At 40.7% G+C, this 25,165-nt stretch overlaps 1 protein-coding gene across 6 annotated transcripts in view; it reads right to left on the bottom strand.

Annotated features, from left to right (window-relative positions):
• The window catches only part of LOC138831497 (EF-hand calcium-binding domain-containing protein 11), a 139,565-nt gene that overhangs the window by 50,242 nt on the left and 64,158 nt on the right, over nucleotides 1–25,165 (bottom strand). The window lies entirely within an intron of this gene.

Here is a 25,165-nt window from a genome sequence, read left to right as displayed (position 1 = left end):
CAAAGTCTCTTCACAAGAGGGAAATACACTCAGTCATGGAACCTGTTGGACCCCTTGGATCTCTCAGACCCCCCAGCTGCTAGAAATCCCCTGCTGCCACTTCACAGCTTTCAGCCAAAGGCAATGACCTTGCTCCTCCTGCTCAAGGTTATGCCCCTCTCCCTGGAATGTCTGGTCAACAGAGAACAGGGAAAATTGCGGTAGTCTCTATCTCAGAGTGTGTTTAGGTATTTAATTTTAAACTGCACACACACACACACACACACACACACACACACACACACACACACACACACACACACACACACACACACACACACACACACACACACATTTCCCCCCCTTTGGAATGTGGATCTGTGAGGAGTTTGAGGGCTGATCTACTGAAAGCAGACCTCGTTCTCTGCCATGCATAGACACCTAAAATACGAGTTGGAACTGCTTATTGTGCTTTCCTATAAAATTTTTTTTAAACCCTTAAAGACCACTGAAACATAATGCAGATGGGGAATACCTCTAGATACTTTATTCCTGTTCCCAATCTTGAAATGTTATCTTACCCATAGCTAAAGTGGTAAAATCCATAGTGACTTAAATGTATCACCTTGACTCATATGTGCACAGTCACATTAAGTACTCTTGTAGTGTATATACACAACACAATTGTTTATCTCCAGGTTCACACCCAGTACACAACTAAAGATCTGGACCCATTAAACAATTGCTTCCCGATTTTACTTTCTCTCCTGCCCCTGGCAGCTGCCATGCAGCTTCTGGTCTCCATGAATTTGACTATCCTAGGAACTTTACCTTAGTCATCTGTTAACTCTTACCCAAATTCCCAAGTTAACATTTGCAGAAGAAAAGCAGCTGGCTTTGGCACTTATATTTCATCTGCTTGCCTAAGAGTTAAGTACAATTTATGATCATCATAATAATGAGTTCAACTGATATAAATAGATTGGGAATAAACATCAACAAGAAACACGAACAGGTTTAGGTTGATGTGGAAATGCATAAGCATACTAAAAAGGTGCCTGTCACAAGTATTCAGTTTGCTGTGGATGTTCTCTAGAAAGCCTGGCATAGCAGCTGGAAGTTCCCTTTAATCTGGGGAACTAGTTAAGAACCCTTCTCTTATATAAAAAAGGTCACCAGCATTTTTGTTTTTGGGTCCGGTTGTGGGGCCTGATTTCTGGGCCTGGGCGCTCAGCTCTTCAGCTCAAGGCTAGCGCTCTACCACTTGAGCCACAGTGCCACTTCCGGCTTTTTTCTTTTTGCTTATGTGGTGCTGAGGAATCAAACCCAGGGCCTCATGCATGCAAGGCAAGCGCTATACCACTGAGCCACCTTCCCAGTCCCAGGTCACCAGCACTGAATGCAGACCAATGTGTATAACCCACAAAGAGACAACTATTATCATCACCCTTGTTTCCTCCTCCTCCTCCTCCTCCTCCTATTTTTCCTCCTCCTCCCCTTCCCCTTCTTCTTCCTCTTTTTCTTCTCCTTCTCCTTCTTCTCTGGTTAGTTGTAGGGCCTGAACTCAGAGTCAAGGCTAGTGCTCTACCATTTTGAGCCACAGATCCACTTTAAGTTTTTGAGTGGTTAATCAGAGGTAGTAGTCTCACAGGGAATTTCCTGACAGGGCTGGCTTTGAACTGTGATCCTCAGATCTCACCCTCTTGAATAGCTAGGATTACAGGAATGAGCCACTGGCACCCAGCTCTTCATTTTCTTTTAAGAGACAATGTCTTGCTATGTTGCTCAGGCTGGCCCTAAACTCCTAGGCCCAAGAAATCCCCTGGCCTCAGCCTCCTTAGTAGTCAGTCTTACAGACAGCAGCTACCCTGCCCAGCCCACAATCCTTATTTCATATACAGGATACCTATACAGAGATTAAGCAATTTATCCAAGGTGACACTAGGCTGAAGTTTCCAACTCAGTGTGACTCCAAGGCTTGTCTCTACTTTACCTGCCACACTGGTTCCAAAAATGAGTATTAGAATAAAAAAGGTCTCACAAGAATAAAAATGCAAAAATGAGTCTTTGTTTTCCATTGGCATCATACAAAATGACAAAATATGTCACAGCTAGTGTTTTTTAAGATGAATTTCACACACAATGGATGCACTTAAATCCTCACAACAACAGAAAGTAGGTTGTATAGTCTGCAATTGTTATTTGTTTACACGAGAATGATTTCAGCTAATTAAAGACAGAATAGTGAGGCGATATTTGTAAGAAAGAAGTAAAGCCAGGCATCTTAATTATGCTCCCAGAGTACCACAAAAAAGAGGATAAGCTGCAAATAAAAAATAGGAACTTTCAGTCTGCAATAAAAGCTAAATGTGTCACATCTTAAGATAACTCTGAATAGACACAGAGGCAGAGAGAAAATTTTAAATAATTCAGAGCCAGAAAGCAAGTGACTAATCGGGGAGATCTCATGACAACTATCTGTGGAAACATCCATGGAAAAGCCAAACTACAGTTCTATTAGAAAATAAAGCCCAAAGCCAAGTGCCACTGGCTCACACCTATTATCCTCGCTACTCAGGGTTGAGATCTGAGGATCATGGTTCAAAGCCAACTGGGGCAGGAAAGTCTGTGAGACTTTAATCTTCAACAAAAACTACCAAAAAAAAAAAAAAAGCTAGAAGTGGAGCTGTAGCCCAAGTGGTAGAGTGCTAGCCTTGAGCAAAAAAGCTCAGGGACAGCACTCAGACCTAGAGTTCAAGCCCCAGGCCTGGCACACACAACACATACATATACACACATATGCAGACATATATATATATATATACATATATATATATATATACACACACACACACACACACACACACACACACATATATCTTTACACACATACACACACACACACATATAGCATTACCTACATGAGTTTGATCACAGAAACTAATATTTTCCAAATAATGAAAAACAAATGCATGAATGTGTGGTTCGCTATTAAAAAGAAATAAAGTTAGATTTCAAAAGCAATTAAAAGGCAGGCATTAAGATTGCCAAATGATCATCAGACGCAAGCTCTGTGGAGTAGCCTGGAGAAGCCATGGGAAGATATCCTCATCTTAAAGGATTATGTCCACTAGTGATTGTTGCTCATTGTTTCAGGACACGAGATATAAAAACAGCAGCAGAGATCCCAAAAGGGCAGCTCCTAACCAGGAAAGACTGCCTGTATCTTCCTGCTCCTTTCTCCATCAATGTTTCATGAACTAACATCATCAGACACCAGCTGTGCTCATCAGACTTTCATCGCTGTGACAAATACCTGAGAGAAACAACTTAAAAAGAAGACAGGCTTATTCTGGCTCACGGTTTCTGAGGTTTCAGTCCATGATTGGCTACTGGGTCCATTGTTTTTGGCCACGCAGACAAAGAACAATGTCATGGCAGGGAGGACATGACAGCCAAGATGCAGAGATATAGAGGTGGAGATGGAGAGAGAGAGAGAGAGACACACACACACACACACACAGAGAAAAAGAGATGCAGAGGAGAGAGAAATGAAGAGAGAGATGGAGAGACAGGGATGGAGACAGATGGAGAGAGAGAGAAATGGAGAGATGGAGAGAGAAGGAAATAGGGAGGGAGAGAAATGGAGAAAGATGGAAGGAGAAATAGGAAGAGATAAAGGGAGGGAAAGAGGGAGAGGAGGATGGGAGCGAGGGGGAGAGCGGGAGGGGGAGGATACCCTTCAACAGTATAACTCCAACTTACTTTCTCTAAAGAGGCCCCACTTCTCACCACCTCACAATAACGCCAGCAAATTATGAATCCATCAGTGGATGAACTCAGTGCTTGTGTCAGAGCCCTCATGATTGAATCACCTACAAGCTGGGATCCAATTTTTCATTACTTGAGTCTTTTGGGGGAGGGCTCCCCTTCCTATCCATACCATAACACATGCCTAAGATCCAGACGCTGACCCTGAGATCTTGGGAACCTTCTTACCTCACCACCCTTATACCCATTATGGTTCAGAACACCTGTAACTGTTCTATACTTAAAATACACCTGCCATGTTGACATTACCACCAGCCCAACACCTGTTTCTCCTTTTGTGCCCCTTGTCATACTGAATGAAGCCACGATTCACTCAGAGGCACAGACCAGAGGCCTAGGATTCGCCCTGAACTCTGCCATATTCCTCCTGTCTCATTCTGCCTCACCACAGGCCAGTGAGTACAGAAAGCAAGCATCATTTGAACACATCTGCTCACATAGGCTTTGTCTTTCTTTTTATTGTGATTAGGAGCTCCCAAGAGTTTGGCCAAGGGGTCTGACATACAAGCTCAATTATTGAGCTCCAAATTCAAATTTAAATACCATGTTCAATTTCCAAGGTAGAATCATTAGAAAAATGAATAAGAAAAAGAGGTTTTCTTTTTCCTTTAGCATTTTAAATACTGGGAAATTGTAGTATGCTGTTTAGAGGAAGACGAACACTGATTAACATCAAAAATCCTTTTTTGTTGGTGAATAGTCCAGCTAGTTGTCCAGCTTTCTTTTTTCCTTTTAATAAAAAAAAAAAAAGATGGGCCAGGTGCCAGTGGCTCATGCCTGTAATCCTAGCTACTCAGGAGGCTGAGATCTGAGGATCATGGTTCAAAGCCAGCCTGGGAAGGAAAGTCCATGAGACTCTTATCTCCAATAAAAATAATCAGAAACCTGGAAATGGTGCTGTGGCTCAAGTGGTAGAATGCTCATCTTGAGCTGAAGAGCTGAGGGACTACGCCCAGACCCAGAGTTCAACCCCCAAGACCCAAGGAATAGGAGATGATCTGGAGGCCTCACCCAGCAGTAGAACACTTACCTAGCAACCATGATACCCTGAGTTTAAATAACCTCAGTTCTGCCAAGAAGGAAAAAAACATGTAATACAACATGATGTTATGGGCTATTTATCTATGTATCTATGTGTCTATGTATCTATCTATCTATTCATTGAACAGATGTTTCATTTGATTGTGTGATTTGATTTACATCTCCCCATTTCCTATTGTACCCCATCCCACTTCTGATAGCCTTTGTTTTATTCTCTATCTCTAAATACCTGACTTCTTTCTTTTTTTAGATTTCACATATGAGTGAGATCGTGTCGTACTCTTCTTTCTGTGACTGGCTTATCTCACCTAGCACAATGTTCTCCAGACCCATGCACAGTATAGAAAATGGCAGGACTGCATTCTTTTTGAAGGCTTAATAATGTTCCTTCTGTGGACATACACACCAAAGTTTATTCTACCAGTGGACATGTAAGTGGTGATAAGGGACTGTGAGTAATGCTGCAATGAACATGGGAACATTGGTGAGGTGATGATTTCATTTCCTGAATTCAGAATACATTATTTAAATTTCTCTACCTATCTCCCGACTGTTTTCCATAATGGTTGCACCACCCTTCATTCCCACCAACAGTGCATAAGTTTGCTCTTCTTCACACCATCACTGCTGGAAATCACTGACTTTCTGACAACAGCCCTCCTAATGGGGTGAGACGGTATGTCAGTGGTTCTAATTTGTATTTCTCTGACATCATTCTATGGACTTGATGGCCATTTTGTGTCCTTTTTGCATGTCTACTCAGGTGCTTCCTTTGCCCATTTCATTTGTTTTTCTACTCCCGTTTGTAGATGGTCTTTGTAAATTTTGAATGTCAATCCAGATCTATGGCTTGCAAAAACCAGCTTAATTTCAAGGATGCTTTGATCCAATCAAAGACTTCCTTGTGATAGTCTCTTAAACTGTAATGATACATTCTGGGCAAACCCACAAACACCTCCTAAGTAATTTCTCCAATTTGAGATCTACAAGGATGGGGCTTTCCTTCCAACAGTACCTTCCTGGCAGCATCTGAGTTGAAGTAGCAAGAGAGACATGAGTTTGAATCCAAAACTTACTAATTGTGGGGTTACAAGTCAAGTCACCACTCCTCTCACTGGTAGCTTACTTTCAGAGAAAAAAGAAGGTAATGCTGTTAACATATGGGCTTCTTAAATTCAATAGCAAATGATACTAATAAATAAGGGCCAGGTATTGCTCTAGACATCTGAAATTCCAACAGACAAGACATAGCTTTGTCCTTTAGCTCTCCTAGTAGGGCTGGGAGATACAGACCAAAACTTGTAACAGCATGACAAGATATACACTAAGATCAAGTTGCATGAAAGCAGAGAGGCTGATGGGACTGAAGGTGCAGGCAAGAACCAAAATGAACCAGCCTGATGCCTGGTTCATGTAATAAACATCTTTTTGTTGATTTCTTTGCCACCTTCCTCCCCCAAGTCCTGGGTTTACAGCTGCTTGTTAGTGACCTGGTCTTTCTCTGTGTCTCTGAAAGCTCGTATTTCATACTGACAATGAAATGTCTGATGGTCTCAGGTTCTGTTTTTTGGTAGAAACTCTAGTTTACCTGTCTTTTGCAGATCAGGAATTCCTTGTGCCTGCTCTTATAATCATACAAACAAGAACCTTATGCAATTGATATTCATGGACTCATTTGGAAACTGGACAGATTGCTTAAGAGGTTCCCCAACTACCCCTCCTTCATTAAGAAGGTTTTGCAGAAAGGCTAAATCCTGAATGGTAGGCTAGACAGGAAAAGTTTGTAGTCTGGAACACAGACAGAAAAAAAAAATGACATCTTTTGATTCTAACACTTCATGTATTTTACCACTGTAGCTCATTAACTTAGACAAGAGAATAAAAACAAAGTAGACACTAGAAGTAATAAAGTAGAACCCAGAAAGTCTGGTATACGATTTCTAGTCATGGATAAAGAAGTAAACAAATGACTTGGATCATAGATGCTTTAGATCCTGGGCAGAACAGCTGAGGTAGTGGACAGTGTTTTACATTAGAATTTCTGGATGTCTGAAACTATAGCCATAGATTCTTTTTAAAAAATGTTTGTATGATCTTTAAGCCATTTTACAATGGAGTTGTCACTTCACAAAGCAGTTTAAGAACAGAATACGTCTCAGTTGCTGTAACTGCTTTCCTCATCCCACCCCCAAAATCCATCCTTTCCTCCAATTTTCTTAATTGTAGAGGATATGCATGGAATATTATGATTGCATTCTCGCCCCTTTCTCTCTCTTCATTCATTGATTCCCCCTTTTGAGTACTTGTTTCCTGGTGTTTAATTTTGTTGGACTATGACTTCACTTTTTTAAAGAATTACATCATCTGAGCTTTCTCCTTAATCTACCATAGTTCAGTTAGTATAGTAGATTTGTGTTTGCTTGTATACCACCCTGGAGTGTTTGTTTATATATTTCTAAATTAATTCTAGCTTCTACTTCCATGTATCAGAGAAGTGGGTTTGTTTCTTTTGTCCATTGTGAGGCTTGAACTCAGGGCCTAGGTGCTGTCCCTGAGCTCCTTTGCTCAAGGCTAGTACCCTATTACTTTGAGCAACAGCACCACTTCTGGTTTTCTGGTGCTTAATTGGAGATAAAAGTTTCACAGGCTTTTTTTCTCAGACTGGCTTTGAATTGTGATCCTCAGATATCAGCCTCCTGAGTAGCTGGGATTACAATGTATGCCATGGGTACCTCGCTGAGAAATAGATTCTTTATGCTCTTCCCTTTAAAAGGAATGTACTTACATCCCTAAATATGGGCACAGGGCTTCCTCGAGGCTATCTCTCTTAGATCATTTACCTTTTGGAGAAACCCACCCACCAGGCTGAGAAGACACTGAGCAGTCCTAACAAGCAGGCCATGTGATAAGGGAACAGGGTCAACCGGGCATACATTGGAGACTAATCCTCCAGCCCCAGGCATGCCTGAGAGACAGGATCTAGGATGATTGAACTCAGCATGCCCAGATCCCTGCCCTTCAATAAATGGGAGATACCCAACACTTATTATTTTAACTAGCTAAGGAGCAGGGCATTAGTTATTTAGTGATAGATAACAGGCCATCAGGGTATCAGCCATAGGTGTTTTTTGGGGGAGGAGGGTTAATCATGGGGCCTGAACTCTGGGCCTGGCACTGTCCCTCAGCTCTTCAGCTCAAGGCTAGCACTCTACCACTTGAGCCATAGTGCCACTGTTTATATGGTGCTGAGGAACTGAACCCAGGGCCTCATACTTACACAAGGCAAGCACTCTACCACCGAGCCACCTTCCCAGCCCCAGCCATAGGTTTTTGTATTCTCAAAAAACAGTTCTTTCAGCCACACACCAGTAGCTCACAACTATAATTCTAGATACTCAGGAAGCTGAGATAAAAGAATCAGGGGTCAGAGCCAGTCCAGGTAGACAAATCCAAGAGACCTTTATCTCCAAATAATCATCAAAAGGCTGAAAGTAGAGATGTGGCTCAAATGGTAGAGGAACAACATTGAGTGAAAAAACTAAGTGAATGTTAGGCCCTGAGTTCAAGCCCCACTACACACACACACACACACACACACACACACACACACACACACACACACACACACACACACACACACACACACACACACACACACACACACACACACACACACACACACACACACTCTTAATGTCTTCTCATGGAACTGAAAAATACAATATATATATATATATAGCAATGAAGTGGAAGACACATTATGACCTCACCTCAAGAGACTAGAGTTAAAAACACTAGATTTACATGAAAACAAAGTGTGTGTTCTTCTTAAGCAGCAGTTTCAAACAAGGTCAATGGCAAGGTTGTGATAATGAAAGCAAGTAACTTCTCAGAAAGCTACAAAAATTAGGCAAAAAAAAAAAGAGGAAAGCTATCATCATTAGATTAAAATCAGAGCTGTTTTTGCTAGAACTGGATGCCTAAATAATTTATTTCCTTTATTAAAAAACAAAATTTTATATGGATGGTGAGAATTATTCTTTAAAGGTCCAAGGTGTTAAATCTGTAAACAGAAGAAAGGGTATTTTATTCACAAACACTTTGTGTATATCTAATTCCTGCCAGAAATTACCCTAGGCCTAGAGCATAAGATGACAGAAATGACATGACCTGTGTATAGGCTCATTTCTAGAAGGCTGAACACCAGAGTGGGAGGTGCGGTGTCTGGGTGCTCATGATACTAAAATCATAATTCATTCTGAGGCTTCACCAGAGACCTGGCAAGAAGGTCGACACCACAGCATAAGATATTCACTCTACCATCAATACTTACTGAGCACCCAACCTGTACCAGGGATATGAGCTATTGAGGATACACTCTGGGCCCCAAAACAGGTAATGTGGTAGAAAAATAGCAGAGGCAGCCAGACAAGGGGAGAGGGGAGGACGGAGGTTACACCCAGGCAGATGTACAGGTGAGGAGCACCCCAGTACATCTTTGTTTATTTATTTGTTTATTTATTTGTTTATTGCCAGGCCTGGGGCTTGAACTCAGGGCCTAGGCACTGTCCCTGAGCTTCTTTTGCTCAAAGCTAGCACTCTACCACTTGAGCCACAGTGCCACTTCCATCTTTTTCTGTTTATGTGGTACTGAGGAATGGAACCCAGGGCTTCATGCATGCTAGGCAAGCACTTTGCCACTAAGCCACATACTCAGCCACCCAGTATATCTTTATTTTTTATTTATTTTTAAATAAGTCTTTAATTGTGAAAAGTACTGTATAGAAGGGTTACACTTACATGAGCAAGGTGATGAGTACATTTCTTATCAAGCATTGTTGCCTCCTCCTTTGTTTTTCCCCTACCATCCCTTCCTTCCCATCTCCACAACTACACTCCCCCCTCCCCAGTATATCTTTAAATAAAGAATCATACCATGTGGTTGGCTTGATTAGTAAATGAAAGAATTAGTGCTAGTCATGGATTCAAAGATTTTTTTTCTTTATTTGAAAGAGATCTAATTGCCCCTTTAATACAATCTTCCCATTTCATAGCTGAGAAACTCTAGAAGCTGCCCTCTTATAGTCATACAGTGAAGAAGAGAACAGCACTTTGGTGCTGTGAATCCTGTTCTAATAGGCTTTTTCCTTGGTTCATTCCTCTTAGGTCTAAAAGATGTCTTTAAGAACCAGGACAAGGCCAAAGTATATTTCTCAATCGATTCTAGAAAGCTTGTGTCATTACAACAGGCTACTGTCTCAGGGCCCATCAATCTAGGGCTTTTTTTTTTTGAAAAGATATAATCAACTGAGAAAAAAATAAGGCAGATATGAAAAATGAAAAATGTCTTTGAAGCGACTGTAGTTGTTACTGCTGGAAAATGTTTGAATTTCAAGTCTAGTAGGCATAAAATAAGCTCAGAGAAAACACCAGTTTTGGAATCTGAATCAATGACCTAGAAATAAATCTCACAGAAGGATAAATGAAATTTTGAAAAGAGTAGAATCAAAGGACATCAAAATGTTATTTCCAAATGGTTTGTAAAAATAATGTTTTTGTGCTACAGTGGAGAAACAAGTACATTTTAAATCTACAGGTATTAATAATATACTGGCATTTTGTTACATGACGCTAGTCACTTGAGGACTGAATTTTCTTGAATGGAGTTTATTACTAGAAATGCCTGAGGATCTTGAGCTAACACAAACTCTTCTCCCTCAGAGTTTTGTTTTGTGTTTTGTTTTCCCATTTGGGGACCACTTCTACCACACTCTGAAATGTTTAAAAGGACAACATTTTATTCTTCTCCTATGGAGAACTAAGCTCAGACATCTCATCTCTTGACCTCCGTTTTTCCTGTCATGTAAAACACTTCTCTTTACATGGAAATGGAAGTTCATGGCTCTTCTTTGACCATTCCTCATGTTCCTTTCTCCTAATCACTTAAATCTTCTGAAGGCTCTGCCTGTTACCCTTCTCTTTCCAATTACCTGCTAATACCAATATGGCGCTCTGACTCTCCGATTGCTGATGCTTTCCTTCTTGGAATACAAGTCTCTTTACATTATTCCTCAATATCAAATCAACTTTAGAGATTTTCAGTAGTTTCTGTGTCAATGTTTGTAAGATCTGGACTTCCCTGCATGTGTCCACTTACTTTACCTAAGCAATCAGACATATCAATTAGACCTTGGCCAGTTACAATAGCTCCACATGAACTAGCCTCTTCAGTCTCAGCTCTATCCTGCGGCCTGCCACCTGATAGGGAGGGACCTTTCTCGCCATGTCGCTTCCTTGCCTAAGAATCAGTACAAGCCCTATTGAGTCCAACCCCCTAACTCTTTCCTAGAATGGCTTTTCCTCTTGCAAGTCAAGTCTATTGAATTGCCCAAGGTGCAGCATCATGAAATTCTTCCTTGGAGAATGCCTTCCCAGCTTGATTTCCTTATATAGTGGGTTCTCCCTTCCCCAGTAAATCACAACTGGACCCCACCATCTCTTGTAGAGGCTAGGACAATGTGGGGGCAGAGAGGAGAGGGAGAAGGATCTCCATAGATACCTGCTAAACAGAACTGCATCAGACTGTAGCGCTACCAAGGATGAATTTTAACGATACACAGATTGTGAGGAAAATATAAAGCACATCTCATCTCAACTATAATTTCTTAAACAGGAACAGTAGAAATGGATACCAAAAAGCATCTTTTTCTTAAGTCAGAAAAATCACAAACAAAATCCTTTAAGCATTTTTTGGAGGGTAGGTTTCTCTCTTTCAATGCTCTGGCTAGATCTTATCATTCTGAACATAAACATGTCTTTTTGGCATCTGAGAAGCTAAGGATTGATGACAATGGGAAGACTCAATATGTGAAGGATGAACTGTGTCCAGAAAACCGTGGGTCAGAGAGATATTTTCTAAATGGGAAATGAATTCTGACAGGAAGCTGCCTACTGGGAAATGAAGGAAGGCTCTGAAAAGCTAGTAATCATGATCAAATTTTAGTTTTGTGACCAGTGGAAATATACATGTAGAATCTACAATATGTAAGTTATTTGGAAAAGAACTTTATTATGCAGAAGAGAACCCCGAAAATCTCTTAAAATCTGAGCAGTCACAACATCAAACATGTGAAAATGTCCCATATCAGTCTTATAATTGATATTCAAGTACTTTGCTAGGCTTATAAATCTTATCTCTTCCACATCAAGGTAGGCTTCTGGCTAGGTAAAACTAGCAGCAAGTTGCTATGAGAATTGTGCAAAATCTCATGTGAGGAGTCAGGAGGCGGGAATTCCAAGATACCCCAGCACTTTCCTGAGCCTCCACAAAGCTCATACAAAACGTATTAGGTGTATGGCTTACAGTCTTAGGGCAACAATAAACAACAGACAGAGCCTAGGGGTAATCCAGAAATATTGAGCTGTACATTTATAAAAGAAGCACAAGGACCAAATCGTAGAACACTACGCAAAATGGTAGGGAAGGAGAAAATACTCCCTTATCTCCAACTTCCATGGACTACAAGCCAAAGAGAAAAGCAAAGCTTCCTTAGGAGACCTCACAAGGATACAAACTGGCCCTCTGCAAAGTCAAAAGCATAAGACTGGAGCTCTATATCCTGTCCAGCAAGCAGAAGTTGGAGAAGGAGCCTTAGGCACTTCTAAACATCTTGGAAGAAGATTTATGGAGAGACTTCTTTAGCCAGAGAGGGCAGAAGCGTCCACATTTTTGTTATCTCCAAATCCCAGAGGCTTCTCTTCCCTATTAACTGGACAGAGGATTTCCCCAAAAATCAATGGGGACCCAGAAATCTGGTAAGCAATTTGGATTCTGACTCATGGATACAGAACTACTTGGACAGGAAGTGCAGGACACGAGCCAGAAGACATTGTACCCCGGGGAAGACCTGGGAAAGCCGAAAACCAGAACTGCAGTACTGTAGAAGGGACCACATCAGGGGAGTACTGAGGAGCTCCAGAGGGCCAGCTAGCCCACAAAGAAAATAACTGCTGTGCTGGTGGGACTCGGCTTACAAACAGTCCTTCATGGCCTAACTTCACTGGACATTTATTTAGAAAATCACTGCCAACATCTTAATCTTGAAGTGTTTCCCCTGTGTTTTGGAGCAATTATTTCAAAGTTTCAGGTCTTGCATTAAAAAGTCCTCATTTATTTTTGAATCATTGTGTAGAGGGTGTGAGAGAGGGATCTAGTTACAGTTTTCTACATGTGGACATCTAGTCTTTCCAGCACCATTAGCTGAAGATTCTCTTTCTCCTACTCTTATTTCTCACTGTTGAGGATGAAGGGGTACAGGTCTGGACCTTCTGTTCTCACCCATTGGTCTACATGCCTGGTTTCTGTGCTGTTATCATCGCTCTCAGGCAGAGTCTGAGGCCAGGTTTTATCATTCTTCCAGCATTGCTGATTTTGCTCAGGATGGCTTTGGCTACTGGGCTTCTTTGCTCTTCCATGTAAATTTTAGATTTTTTTTTGTTTCCGTGAAGAATATCATTGGAATTTTGAGGAGGACTGAATTAAATTGATTGATTCTGGTAATATGGACATTTTCACAATATTAACTCTGCCAAATTGGGTACATACATGAGAGGTCTTCCATCCTTTAGTGTTCTCTTCATTTTTTCCTCCTCAGAGTTATTTTATCATGTTAGTTAGGTTTACTCTTAGGTTTTTTTAAAATCCTAAATTCATTTAAATATTAAGAAAAACCCAACAACTCAATGTTAAGTAACACCAACTAAAAAGGCCGCCAACTCGATTTTAGTCATGTTTAGATTGCTGAAATTCTCATGTTCACTCTACCACACCAAAAGACAACAGTAATAGCTGGGTATGGTAGCTCACACTTGGTAATCCTAACTACTCAGGAAGCTGAGATCTGAGGATCATGGTTTGATGCCAGCTCCAGCAGGAAAGGCCATGCGACTCTACTTGCAAACAAAAAAGCTGGAAGTGGTGGTATGGCTCAAGAGGTAAAGTGACAGCTTTAGTAAAATAAGCCAAATGAGAGTGCAAGGCCTGAGTTCGAGCCCCAGGTATTGGCACCAAAAAAAGAAAAAAAAAGACAACAGCAACAATTTCAACCATAGCAAGGCAAACTAGTGATTTGGCTGATGACATTAGGGTCAGAAGTGATCTATAGGCCAATTTCCTACAGGAAATATTACTCAAGAAGGAAAATGTTGGAATTAAACAACATGTTCTAATAATCATTTTAGGGATCCACAGGTTAACTGCAAAAAAAAAAAAAAATAAGCAAACTTGCTTTGACCTCTTGGGATGTTCTACTTTGCTAATAACAGAGTCTCTCCTAGCCTCTGGAGCCCCTTCCTTCTCCCCAACTCCCAAGCAATTGTTCCCATTTCTGAACTCCTCATTATCCCCCACCTGCCAGCATTGGGACTCAGTAACATGCTGCTATTTATTTTCCATGCATTTGTTTTTCTGTTCCCTGGGGAAGAAAAGAGAAGGGAAGCGTGCATGATATAGATGCTTTTTGATAAGACACACAGGCTTGCATGTGTGTTATCTGGGGATATTAACAAATATGGTTGATGGAGAAGAACAAACCTCGGATTCAAATTCCTAAATGTTATAAAAAGTACTTGATTTGGAAATATTTCTGAGGCAACCAATAAGCCTCTTATTATTTATACAAGTAAACTCTAAAGAAAAAAAAAACTTAACTGTTCCCATCTAAAGAGCTGAAAATTTCACTCTGAATTTGAAAAGGTCTTTAGACTTAAAATTAATAGATAAAGAACAAAAGATTGTCAAATTTTCCTTTAATGAAACTTCTTTATTTGTGACTTCTTCCTTTACTAAACTCTAGTCTAAAATTATTCTAACACATCTTATGAAGAATAGTTTAGTGTTAGTGGGTAAGAGTGGAGAGCCAATTGTGGGTACCAAACTCAGGGTCTAAACACTGTCCCTGAACTCCTTTTTTGCTCAAAGCTGGTAGCTACTACTTGAACCACACCTCCAGGTCTGGTCTTTTAGTGATTAACTGGAGATAAGAGTCTCATGGACTTTCCTGATGAGCCGGTTTCAAACCACAATCCTCAGATCTCAGCCTTCTGAGTAACTAGAATTACAGATGTGAGCCACAGGCACTCGGCTAATTTCAATTAGTTCTACAAATTGCATAATTGTCCTAAATAGACAATCAAGATCTATATCTTTATTGAATTCCATCCCATACTTCAACATTCACTCTCCTCTGAATTTCCCAGACCCCCAGTTTAACTTGCCACAGGAAGAGCAAAGACAAAAGCCGCTGGACAATGAGGTCACACAAGCAATTAGTACCTCTATGAATGAGTACCACCAGCAAGGCTGGTGTGGGAAGCACAAGTTTCAGAGACTCCTATGGAACCCAGCAACTACCCTAGAACAATTCCTTCCCCAATGCTGGTGTCCATTTTCTTTTCTTTACCACGATCCTCAGATCTCAGCCTCCTGAGTAGCTAGGATTACAGGTGTGAACCACAAGCATCTAGCTCATTTTCTTTATCAACACTAAATGAAGAGTATTAGGGCTCAAACCATACCCCCCCTATCCCATCATTGTCTATGGGCTTCCCTGCAACCTGTAGGGCCAAACTTTGATTCTTGGCTTCTGGGACCCTATGATTTAGGAGGGAAGGGTTCCCATCCAGGGCTCCAGAGGTGCACTCTGCTAATCAGCAGGATACCACCACCTTGCCCTCCCTGACTGGCTCTAAGATTCTTGGGCACTCCTGATCCTAATCATTGGTTGAGAGCTACTTCAGATATGTGAGAGAAAGCCTAGAATCTGACTTCCTGAGCAGGGTGCTGTCAGCTCAGGCTGGGGAGCAGGAGGGAGGGGGGGAAGATGCCCTGGAGCTACTGGAGTCAGGGTACCAACCCTAAGCAGAGTCAGCCCAGATTGCAATAAAAGGCAAGAGTGAGGCTCAAAGGAAACATCGAAGTGGAGCCAAGGGTCCCCTACAATCACCCAGAACAGCCCTACCTCTGCATGGGTCAAGCTGTGAATCAACCAAGTCCTTTACCATTTCAGGTAACTGAAGTTAAATCAGCCATGTGTTGTAGCCTGAGTGAAGGCAACAGACTGAGTGAAAACTGACATTGTCTATGTAAGTCCTATCAGCAGAGCCTTTCTTTTTTTAAAAAAACCAATTCACAAATCGTTTAGTGTCATGCTATATGCAAAGAGAAAGTGCTTCTTCCTCTAATAGATAACATTAAGAAATTTCACACCTTAAATTTAAAACTTACTCATAGACAATTAAGAATCAGTTAAAACTGCTGACATTGAAGTTTTACATATTCCATGGAAACAAATTTCATTTTTAAAAGAACATATTAACCGTGGTGGATAAATGTTTTGATAATAATGGTTAAAAACACCGACGCTCAAAATATAATACTTCCAATTACTATTTAGGAACGCCTAACAATAATCTTTATTAATTAGTAAAGAAAATCAGAAAGTTTGTTTCTATAGTATTAGGAATTTTCAAAGTTATAAGAAAAAAGAACTACACCAAGTAAATGTTTATAAGAAAAAATTGAAGCTGAAAGATTTTTTTTTTCAATTGTGCTGGTACTGGGGCTTGAACTCAAAGCCTTGAGTTTTCTCTTGTATTTTTTTTTTTCCCCCACTCAGGGCTGGCATTCGACCACTTGTGCCACACCTCCAGTTTGGGGCTTAAACAGATAGTCTCAAGGACTTGTCCGCCCAGGCTGGCTTAGAACCATCCCATCTCAGCCTCCTGAACAGCTAAGATTATAGGTGTGAGACACCAGTGGCCCAGTTTGAAAGATTTTAATACATATTCTAAAAAATTAAGAAAAGGGAAGGAAGGGTTGGGTAGGAAGAGGTGGTCAAGAATGTTGAAGGGAGTGACACTGATCAACAGGCACTGTAGTCATAAGCTGTTTTGTTTTCCTTTGCACAACTACTTAAAGATATTAAAAATATTCAAAAAAGGGAACCCCCCCCAAGACTCCCACCAAAACTGTATTAATAAAGACATAAAATTTAAACATATTCTCAATTCAGTACTTAAACAATTTGGTCTGTAAAAGAAGTGTTGCTCTGAAGGCCCTCTGGAGTCCCGACTGAAAAGCACATTGCCAGGCCCACCATGGAGGTGATCAGGATTCTGCACCCTACACTCCTAACCTAGGAAAACTGCAATGCTTATGCCCATCTTTAAGAAACATGAATGCACAGAGATGATGCATATATGTGGAAAGTCAGAGCTGATATCTACAGATATCAACAGATTCTGAATTGCCAAATGATTCTGTGATTTCTGGTCTCTGGTTGGTGCAATAATGCCTTTACCTCCACCTTCAGCTCGGCATCTGTGCCTCGTGGGGGCCGCTATCTAACTTTACTACCCTCTGGCTAATACTGAATTCAAATCTGAAATTGGGCCTTAATGCCTCACTTGATGCCCTCACCCTCCCCAAACCTCACTTCTGCCAGTAGACTTTCTATCGCTGCCATGTCTTGTTAGCATGTAGCCTTTTCTAGAACCTCATGTTTATCAAAGTACAAGAAACAAAAAGCTGAAAAAGCATGTTGGCTTGGAGAATGATCTCAAAAAGAACACACTCCATGAGGGCTCTTTTGCCTCTACAGTGATGCTGCACCCTACAGAACTTCCTTTGCTTTTTCTTTTGCGACAGGATAGCCTCAAACTCATGTATTCCAGGCTGATCCTCCTGCCTCGGCCTCCTGAGGGCTGGGATTACAAGTGTGGTTGCTTAGCTTATCCTCACTCTTTGGATTTCATGTTAATCTATGTGCTGAATAATCTCTGCTTGCTTGACTTAATAAGCATTCATTTTCAATAACTCATGTGAATTAAGAAACTCTCATTCATGCACATGTTAGTATGATTTAGTTAAATCAGATACTTCCCTACTAACATCTGAGACCAGCTCAACTGAAGAATGAGAGTTTTGATGGGTTGGGAAAAGGGAAGAAACAGCTCATGGCTTTTGGCAGCATTAGAGTTTAAATTCGAGGCCTGGAGCTCTCCCTTGGCATTCTCACTCATGGCTAGTGATTTCCACTTGAGCCACACCACTCCTGGCTTTTTGCTGGTTAAATGGAGACGAGAGTCTCAAAGACTTTTCTGCCCAGGCTGGCTTCAAACTGAGATCCTTGGGTCTCAGGCTCCTCAGTAGCTAGGATTCCAGGCCACCAGTACCCTGTGCTGCCAGTAGTTCTGAAGTGACATGCTACAGGATATTGGGAAGCTCTGAGACAGGAGAGGACTGATGAAAAAAGTGGCCTTGGGGCCAGGAAGGCAGAGGAAGCACAGTTACACCGTTATACATGAACCACAGGAGGCTTCGACATGCCTTTGGGCTAGCCGGGAGAAGTAAGTGTCATGTCTATCACTTCAAGACATTTCCGTATAGATTCCAGATTCAACCTCCCAAACATCTGGAAACCAGTCAACTCTTAACTGAGGACGGTACTTCCTTTGTTCCTTCTAAAGAGGGAAACAATGAACTAGCCCCTAATAAATAGGTAGTAAACACTGTCAGTGTGCAGTTAAAAAAACGTCCCCTGAAGAGCAACTCTGGCATGATCCAAAGGATGAGGTATAAGAAAGACCTCCTGAGCCGGGCACTGGTGGTTTACGCCTGTAATCCTAGCTACTCAGGAGGCTGAGATCTGAAGATTGCGATTCAAAGTCAGCCAAGGCAGGAAACGCTGTGAGACTATATCTCCAATAAACCACCAGAAAACCGGAAGTGGCGCTGTGGCTCAAGTGGTAGAGCACTAACCTTGAGCTGAAGAGCTGAGGGACAGTGCCCAGGCCCAGAGTTCAAGCCCCACGACCGACCCCTCACCCCACCAAAAGGAAGAAAGATAGACCTCCTGTGATAATCTGCCAAATACATCAGGATGAGTTTTTCAAGTTGGAGTGGTGGGCACTTCAAATCAGGCATTATATTTCATCTTGTATCATCTATGGGAGAGTGTGGTGCCCACAAGAGTTTATTCACACACACACACACACACACACACACACACACACACACACACACACACACACACACACACACACACACACACACACACACACACTTTCCAAAAGGAGAGATATTATTTGTTCTCCAACCCCACCAAAATAAGGTGCTTACAGTAGACATCAAGATACAATGCCCCTTAGAGTTAGACAACAGAAAGTCTTCTGCTAAACACTCTTCTAAAATATTGTGACTGGGGTCCCTGAGTCTCTGGGCCCCAGAGCACAGAGGGAGATGTTGCTGGATGATCGCATGCACCCTGGGGTGGCCTGGGGAAAGGCCCTCCTGTGATTTCTCCTAAGGGCACTGGAAGTCAGAATGAAGTATTCTTTCTTTTTTTTTTTTTTTTTTCCTGTGGCTGAATAAAGACAAGTCCACAAATACATTTGATGCTCTGCCTTGGAAATCCATTTCACATTACGTGACTGATTTTCAGCCAGGTGCCAGAGGCTCAAATCTGTAATCTTAGATGCTCAGGAGGCTGAGATCTGAGGATTATGGTTCAAAGTCAGCCTGGGCAGGAAAATCTATGAGACTCATCTCCAACTAACCATTTAAAAAATATGGAAGTGAAGCTGTGGCTCAAATGGTAAAGAACCAGCCTCGAGCAAAAAAATAAAAAGCTCAGCAACAGCATCTAATCCCTGAGTTCAAGCACAAGACACACACACACACACACACACACACACACACACACACACACACACAAACTAGGAATTGATTTTCTTCCTAGTAACCGATATAAACTAGGAGGAAAAGTACATTCATACCTTCCTCAATCCTTATCTTAATCCATAGAACCCTGTATAACCCCTGACTGCCTTCTTACAGAAACAAACATTTGTACATTAGTTCTCATTCTAGGTACAGGGTAAGGAAATACAGAATGGCTAACAAAATACAAACATGTTCCCTTCTCATCACATTTCAGAAATATTAAATCCAGCTTATCAAAAAAAAAAAAAAAACGATCAACCATCAGATAGCCATGATTCAGTTTGGCGGGGAAGAAAAATATATGGAATACATTTTTAAAAAGGGTACTCAGAAAGATGTCAGCCCCCGCTAATGTGGTGCCCCCTCCCATCTGGAGATCAGAGAGCCTCGCTCACTTTATCTTTATAGCGTAACTTCTGATTATAACGTGTGGCAGGCTGGCTTTCATAAGCCCAGAGAAATAGAATTCTATATACTCACACATTGTATTACTAGAATTAAAGGATTAAATGACAAGGATCTGGCATGGCTAAAAGCATGAGTTTTTAAAAATCCCACAGAACGGAGTCTGTGTTCTGGTTAAGGGACCATGAAAAGATACTTCGCTTCTCTCTCAGTCTCTGCTTCTCAAACTAAATGGGGGCGCTGATAACAACCACCTCGGGGTTGCTGGAGAGTAAATAAAACAAAGGATGAAAAAGCACTTGGTCCACAGGAGATGATAAAAATATTAGCTTATATTCTTTATACTGACAACATGCCTGGAGACTTCACAGAGAATCAAGTGTCTTCAATTCCAAGGTCAGCCACACTGAGCAGCAAGCTATTCTCCCATATCTGATAAGAGCTGAAAGTTCCCAGAGGCCTTCGTTTACCCTAAGCTGTCAGCAAGCTTCAGTCATTCTCAGGGGACATAAGAATCACGAGATTTTCCTTAAGACTTTTGCCACCTGAAAAAAACTCAAAGAACTCTTCTCTCTTGACTAGATGGAAGTTAGACTGGTATGTCAGTCAGCTTTCCACTGCTGTGACAAAAGACCTGAGCCAATCACCTCATAAAGAGAGAAGGTTCGTTTTGATTCATTTTTAGTCCATACTCTCTTGGCCATGTTCTCTTCTAGGCCTGTTCTGGCACAGTATGTCATGGTGGGGGGGAGAGGAGTATTACACAAACTCATGTTGTCTAGGAAGCCAAGGGAGAGAGGAAGGTAGCTGGGTCTCAGTATTTCCTTCCAAGGGCATACATCATCCAATTACTTATCTTCCTCCTAAAGGTCCTACTACATCCCAATAGCACCATAGTCTGGCAACCAAGCCTTCAGCCACACATTGGCCTTGGGGACACAGTAAATATCCAAGCCATAACAAATTGGGAAAGGCAGTACGTTGGACTCCCACATTTCCCACAAATAGAGGTGCTGGCAGAATACAGAGGATATTAGTCCACATTTCTCAATTCTTGGGCAATAGCATTTCCAGCATTGTGTGTGTGTGTGAGTGTGTGTGTGCATGTGCACATTCATGTGTGTGCAAGCACCAGTCCTGAGGAGTAAATTAGGGCTTGGGTGCTGTTTCTTGCCTTCGGTGTTCAAGGACTGCACGCTACCATTTGAGCACTACCTCTTAAAGGCCCCCCATGGTCTAATATCAATACAGTAAGATATATACTTCCAGCACAAATCACATATAAACCATAGTGTGAGTTGAAGCCCTGCCTTTGCTCGGGGAGGGGACACCATCTCTTGTCACTCCAAGGCCATCCAGTTTGTGCTGCTCTGGCATAGAAACCAATAAAAGCATGAATCAATGATGGTGAGGGGAAAATTAACTAAGACATATGAGTGGAATATTGGAAGAATGCGGTTGTAAGTGATCAAGAAGCAACACTGACTGAAAGCTTCCTGGAATGGATAACTGGTAGATGGTGATATCACGAACCAAAAAAAGTAATACAAGAAAGAAGTGCCAGTGAGTCTGAGGTACTCATGGCTACAATCAGGTCTGTATTGCCTGTGCCGATGCCCAGATCCTGCTAACATGGTGGCAAGACTGAGTCCACTGCTCCTCACAACTGATGTCTACCTCCTCTCCTAGTGCCAGGATAGGTTAAGAAGGATGTTTAATTGAGATAGTCAAATAAAACTCTTGGTGTACATGACCAAAAACTGTATAAGTCAAGTCAAGGTTATGTTCAGAGATACAGGCAATGGGGCAAAAAGATGGATGGGATTAGTACTGGGTGTGCAATATAAGACGACAATCCCAAGTGTATATTTTTCCATCTCAGTCCTCAGACGTTCTTTTTCCACAATGTATAAAATCTAAAATTGTAAAGTATCTTATAAAAGCAGTGTGTTATAGCTTTTCAGGCAGAATATTTTCTGTCACTAATGGTACTATCAAATGTAAATATAATAAATATTATGTATTAATATTATGTATTAATAGAATTATTGTATATAGTACATAATTAGTATATTATTGTATAAATAATAAATATTATGTATAGTAAATACATATGATTATACTGGACCACTGCTGTCTCAAATTCTAAGGTATTTTGACTCTATGGGAGGGTATGGAAAGGTTTTGAACTTCTGCTTTAATTAGTACTGTTCAGCTTTACCAATGGTTGATTTTAGGTGTATCTACATATTTAGAGTATCTAGAAAGGTTCCCTTGCATAATAAGATGCTGTCATTTTCTACTCTCAATCTAGGAACACTGAGCTGTGGGAGTTTTTCAACTGTCTTGCCAGTTTTCCTGCCAAGAATGCATATATTAAGTTACACCATGAGTCATGACTGGTCCAAAATTTGGTAATCAGAGCCTAATCATTAACACTTCTATTGAATTGTTTCTATGCTGTAGTTATTAAGTCAGTGTCTTTTCTCCAACACTGTGAAATGTTTCTTATATTTACTAAAATGACTGGGGGAAAAAGACTTCAGCTACATGAGCAGGAGGAGACTTTGAGTTTGGGGAAGGAAGACACTGAAAGATGTGAGGAAGGCGTGAGACGGTAATCCCTTCCTCAGAGACTTGGTGCTCACTGTGGTATGAGGGTTTCATGTTCTTATAGGCCTTACGAGGTCAAACTGAAATCCATATACTGGAAAAGTATTCTATTTTGACTGCTGAGATGAATGAATTGCTTCTTATTTATTTATTTATTTATTTATTTATTTTTATCAATCATGAGGCTTGAAAAGCTCAGGACACTGTCCCTGAGCTTTTGCTCTCAAAGCTAGTACTCTACCACTTTGAGCCATATTGCCACTTCTGGCTTTCTGGTGGTTAATTGGAGACAAGAGTCTCACAGACTTTCCTTCCCAGACTGGCTTGAAATTGTGATCCTCAGATCTCAGTCTCCTGAGTAGCTAGGATTACAGGTGTGAGCCACTGTCTCAGAATACTTATTTTTAAATGCATCCACCGGCCTTTAGAAACTAGTATTTAAATAAAGGTACTTTTGAATTTTACCAACAGGTTGAGTATTCACTACTGTCCACACATTTAAAGTGAGGTATTAAATGTGTGTGAAGCAACAATTCATATACAAAATAGGAAAAGATGGATGCCATAACATCTTCTTAAATCATATTTTTATCATTTTTACAGAGTTGTCCTTATGGCAGAATATTAAAAATATTTTATGCTTAAATTATGAAATCACATGAATATCAAAATACATTTTCCACTGCTGTACATGAAGAGTCGGAGGTACGTTTTAAATAGCAATCACTATCTTTACTTTGGGCAATGATTTTAATGCTCATTATAACTCAGTGTCTAACTTTTGAAGAAACTGACCTAGGAGGCAATCATAAATGTAATCATTTATCTTAAATTTCTTGGAGGTCTCAATTCCCCTTTCCATCTTGGCTTTTCTCATTTTCACCTCGTGTCTGATTACTTTACAAGGCATATGTGTCTTTCTTCCTTTAATTGCTTTTCCTACTTCCTTTTCCATTTTTAAATTGCTTGTTGCTAAGCAATGTGCATAACATTAGGCTATACATTCACTATCTTTTTGAACATCGTCTTTTTGGTATTACTTTCCTTATTACTTTCCCCTCATGTGAACCAATCTCAACTGTATTTTCTGTCCTCTTGTGACCTTTCTTTTGCCAAAACATATCCACTCATCTTCTTGGTGTCTGGTCATTACTTAATAGGTACTGAATTTAATATCTAGTTTTATTGTTAAGATCTGGTAGACAGACTTCCATCATATGTCTACTTTTATTTTTAATCCATTTTCTTTGTCTTTTTTGATTTACATTAAAGGATAACTGGAGATATCTTGTCTTTTATGAAATTTAGATCACTTCCTATTAGGTTCCTTTGATCACTCTTGCTGTTACAGACATCAGTTTCTTCTAGTGACTTAGCACAAGTTATAAGAGTGAGGCAAAAACCCAAATACCTTAATTACTCATAAACACATGCCATAATTTTCTTTTATACATGTCTGAACAAATATTTTTGAAGAACACTAAGAGCACACTCTGCTTTTGCCAAATGAAATTAATTTTCAGGCTAACTTGCACAGCTGGGCTCAATCTCTTGTTCCTATTATTATAATTGGAGACAATAATTTGTATGGGTTCAAGAGGGGTAAAAGGGCTTAGGACTCAGGATTTCTTGATTTTTGCTTGTCTCACTCTGCAAATATCCTTATAAAGTCTTATTTTTTTTCTGATTACAGAATGTGCCAAATGACACTTCTACCCTTCCAACAACACAAGGATGTTACAAGTCACAGGAAACCTGAAGCAGAAGTCATTAAGCACAAATTCTCTGGAACACAGCTGCTCTGTCAGAAATGTCAGATTTTGACATAGGGATCTGTGATAATATTAGTATATCCTCTTTTCAGATTCAGAATATTAAAAATGTTTCCAATTTCCATTTAGTCTAAATATTGTGCATAGACCTTCCTTAATATTATTGTATGACCCTGCTGTCGGTTGAAATCTAATCACTAATGTGATGGAGACTGTATTAGGAGATGCTGTCTGTATTCAGGAGATTAAGTGTTGGAGCCAGAGTCCTCCCGAGGGGATCACTGCCCAGAGAGCTGCCTTGTCACGTGCAGACACAGCAAGAAGGCCCTATCTATGAACCGGAAGGTGGTCCCTTTCCAGATTCTAACTCTGTTGGTACTTTAACCTAAAACTTACCAGCCTCTGGAACTGTGAAAGATACATTTCTATGTTTCTTGTTTTTTGTTTTTATTTTTCTGCCAGTACTAGGGTTTGAAATCAGGGCCAGAGCATTCTTCCTTGGCTTTTTTGTTCAAGTCTGGTGCTCTACTGCTTGAGCCACATCTCTACTTCTGGCTTTTTGGTGATTACTTGGAGACAAATTCTCTTAGAGTTTATCTGTCTGTCTGTCGGTCTGCCCAGGCTGGCTTTAAAATCACATTCCTTTAAATCTCAGCTTCCTGAGTAACTAAGATAACAAGTGTGAACCACTAGTGCCCAGCTTAAATTTCTATTGTTTATAAGCACTCAGTTTATAGTGTTT

Source organism: Dipodomys merriami, unplaced genomic scaffold (assembly GCF_024711535.1).
Source record: "Dipodomys merriami isolate MVZ:Mamm:240054 unplaced genomic scaffold, mDipMer1.0.p SCAF_198, whole genome shotgun sequence".
Classification (NCBI taxonomy): Eukaryota; Metazoa; Chordata; class Mammalia; order Rodentia; family Heteromyidae; genus Dipodomys; species Dipodomys merriami.
This window is presented reverse-complemented; position numbering and strand designations above follow the sequence as displayed.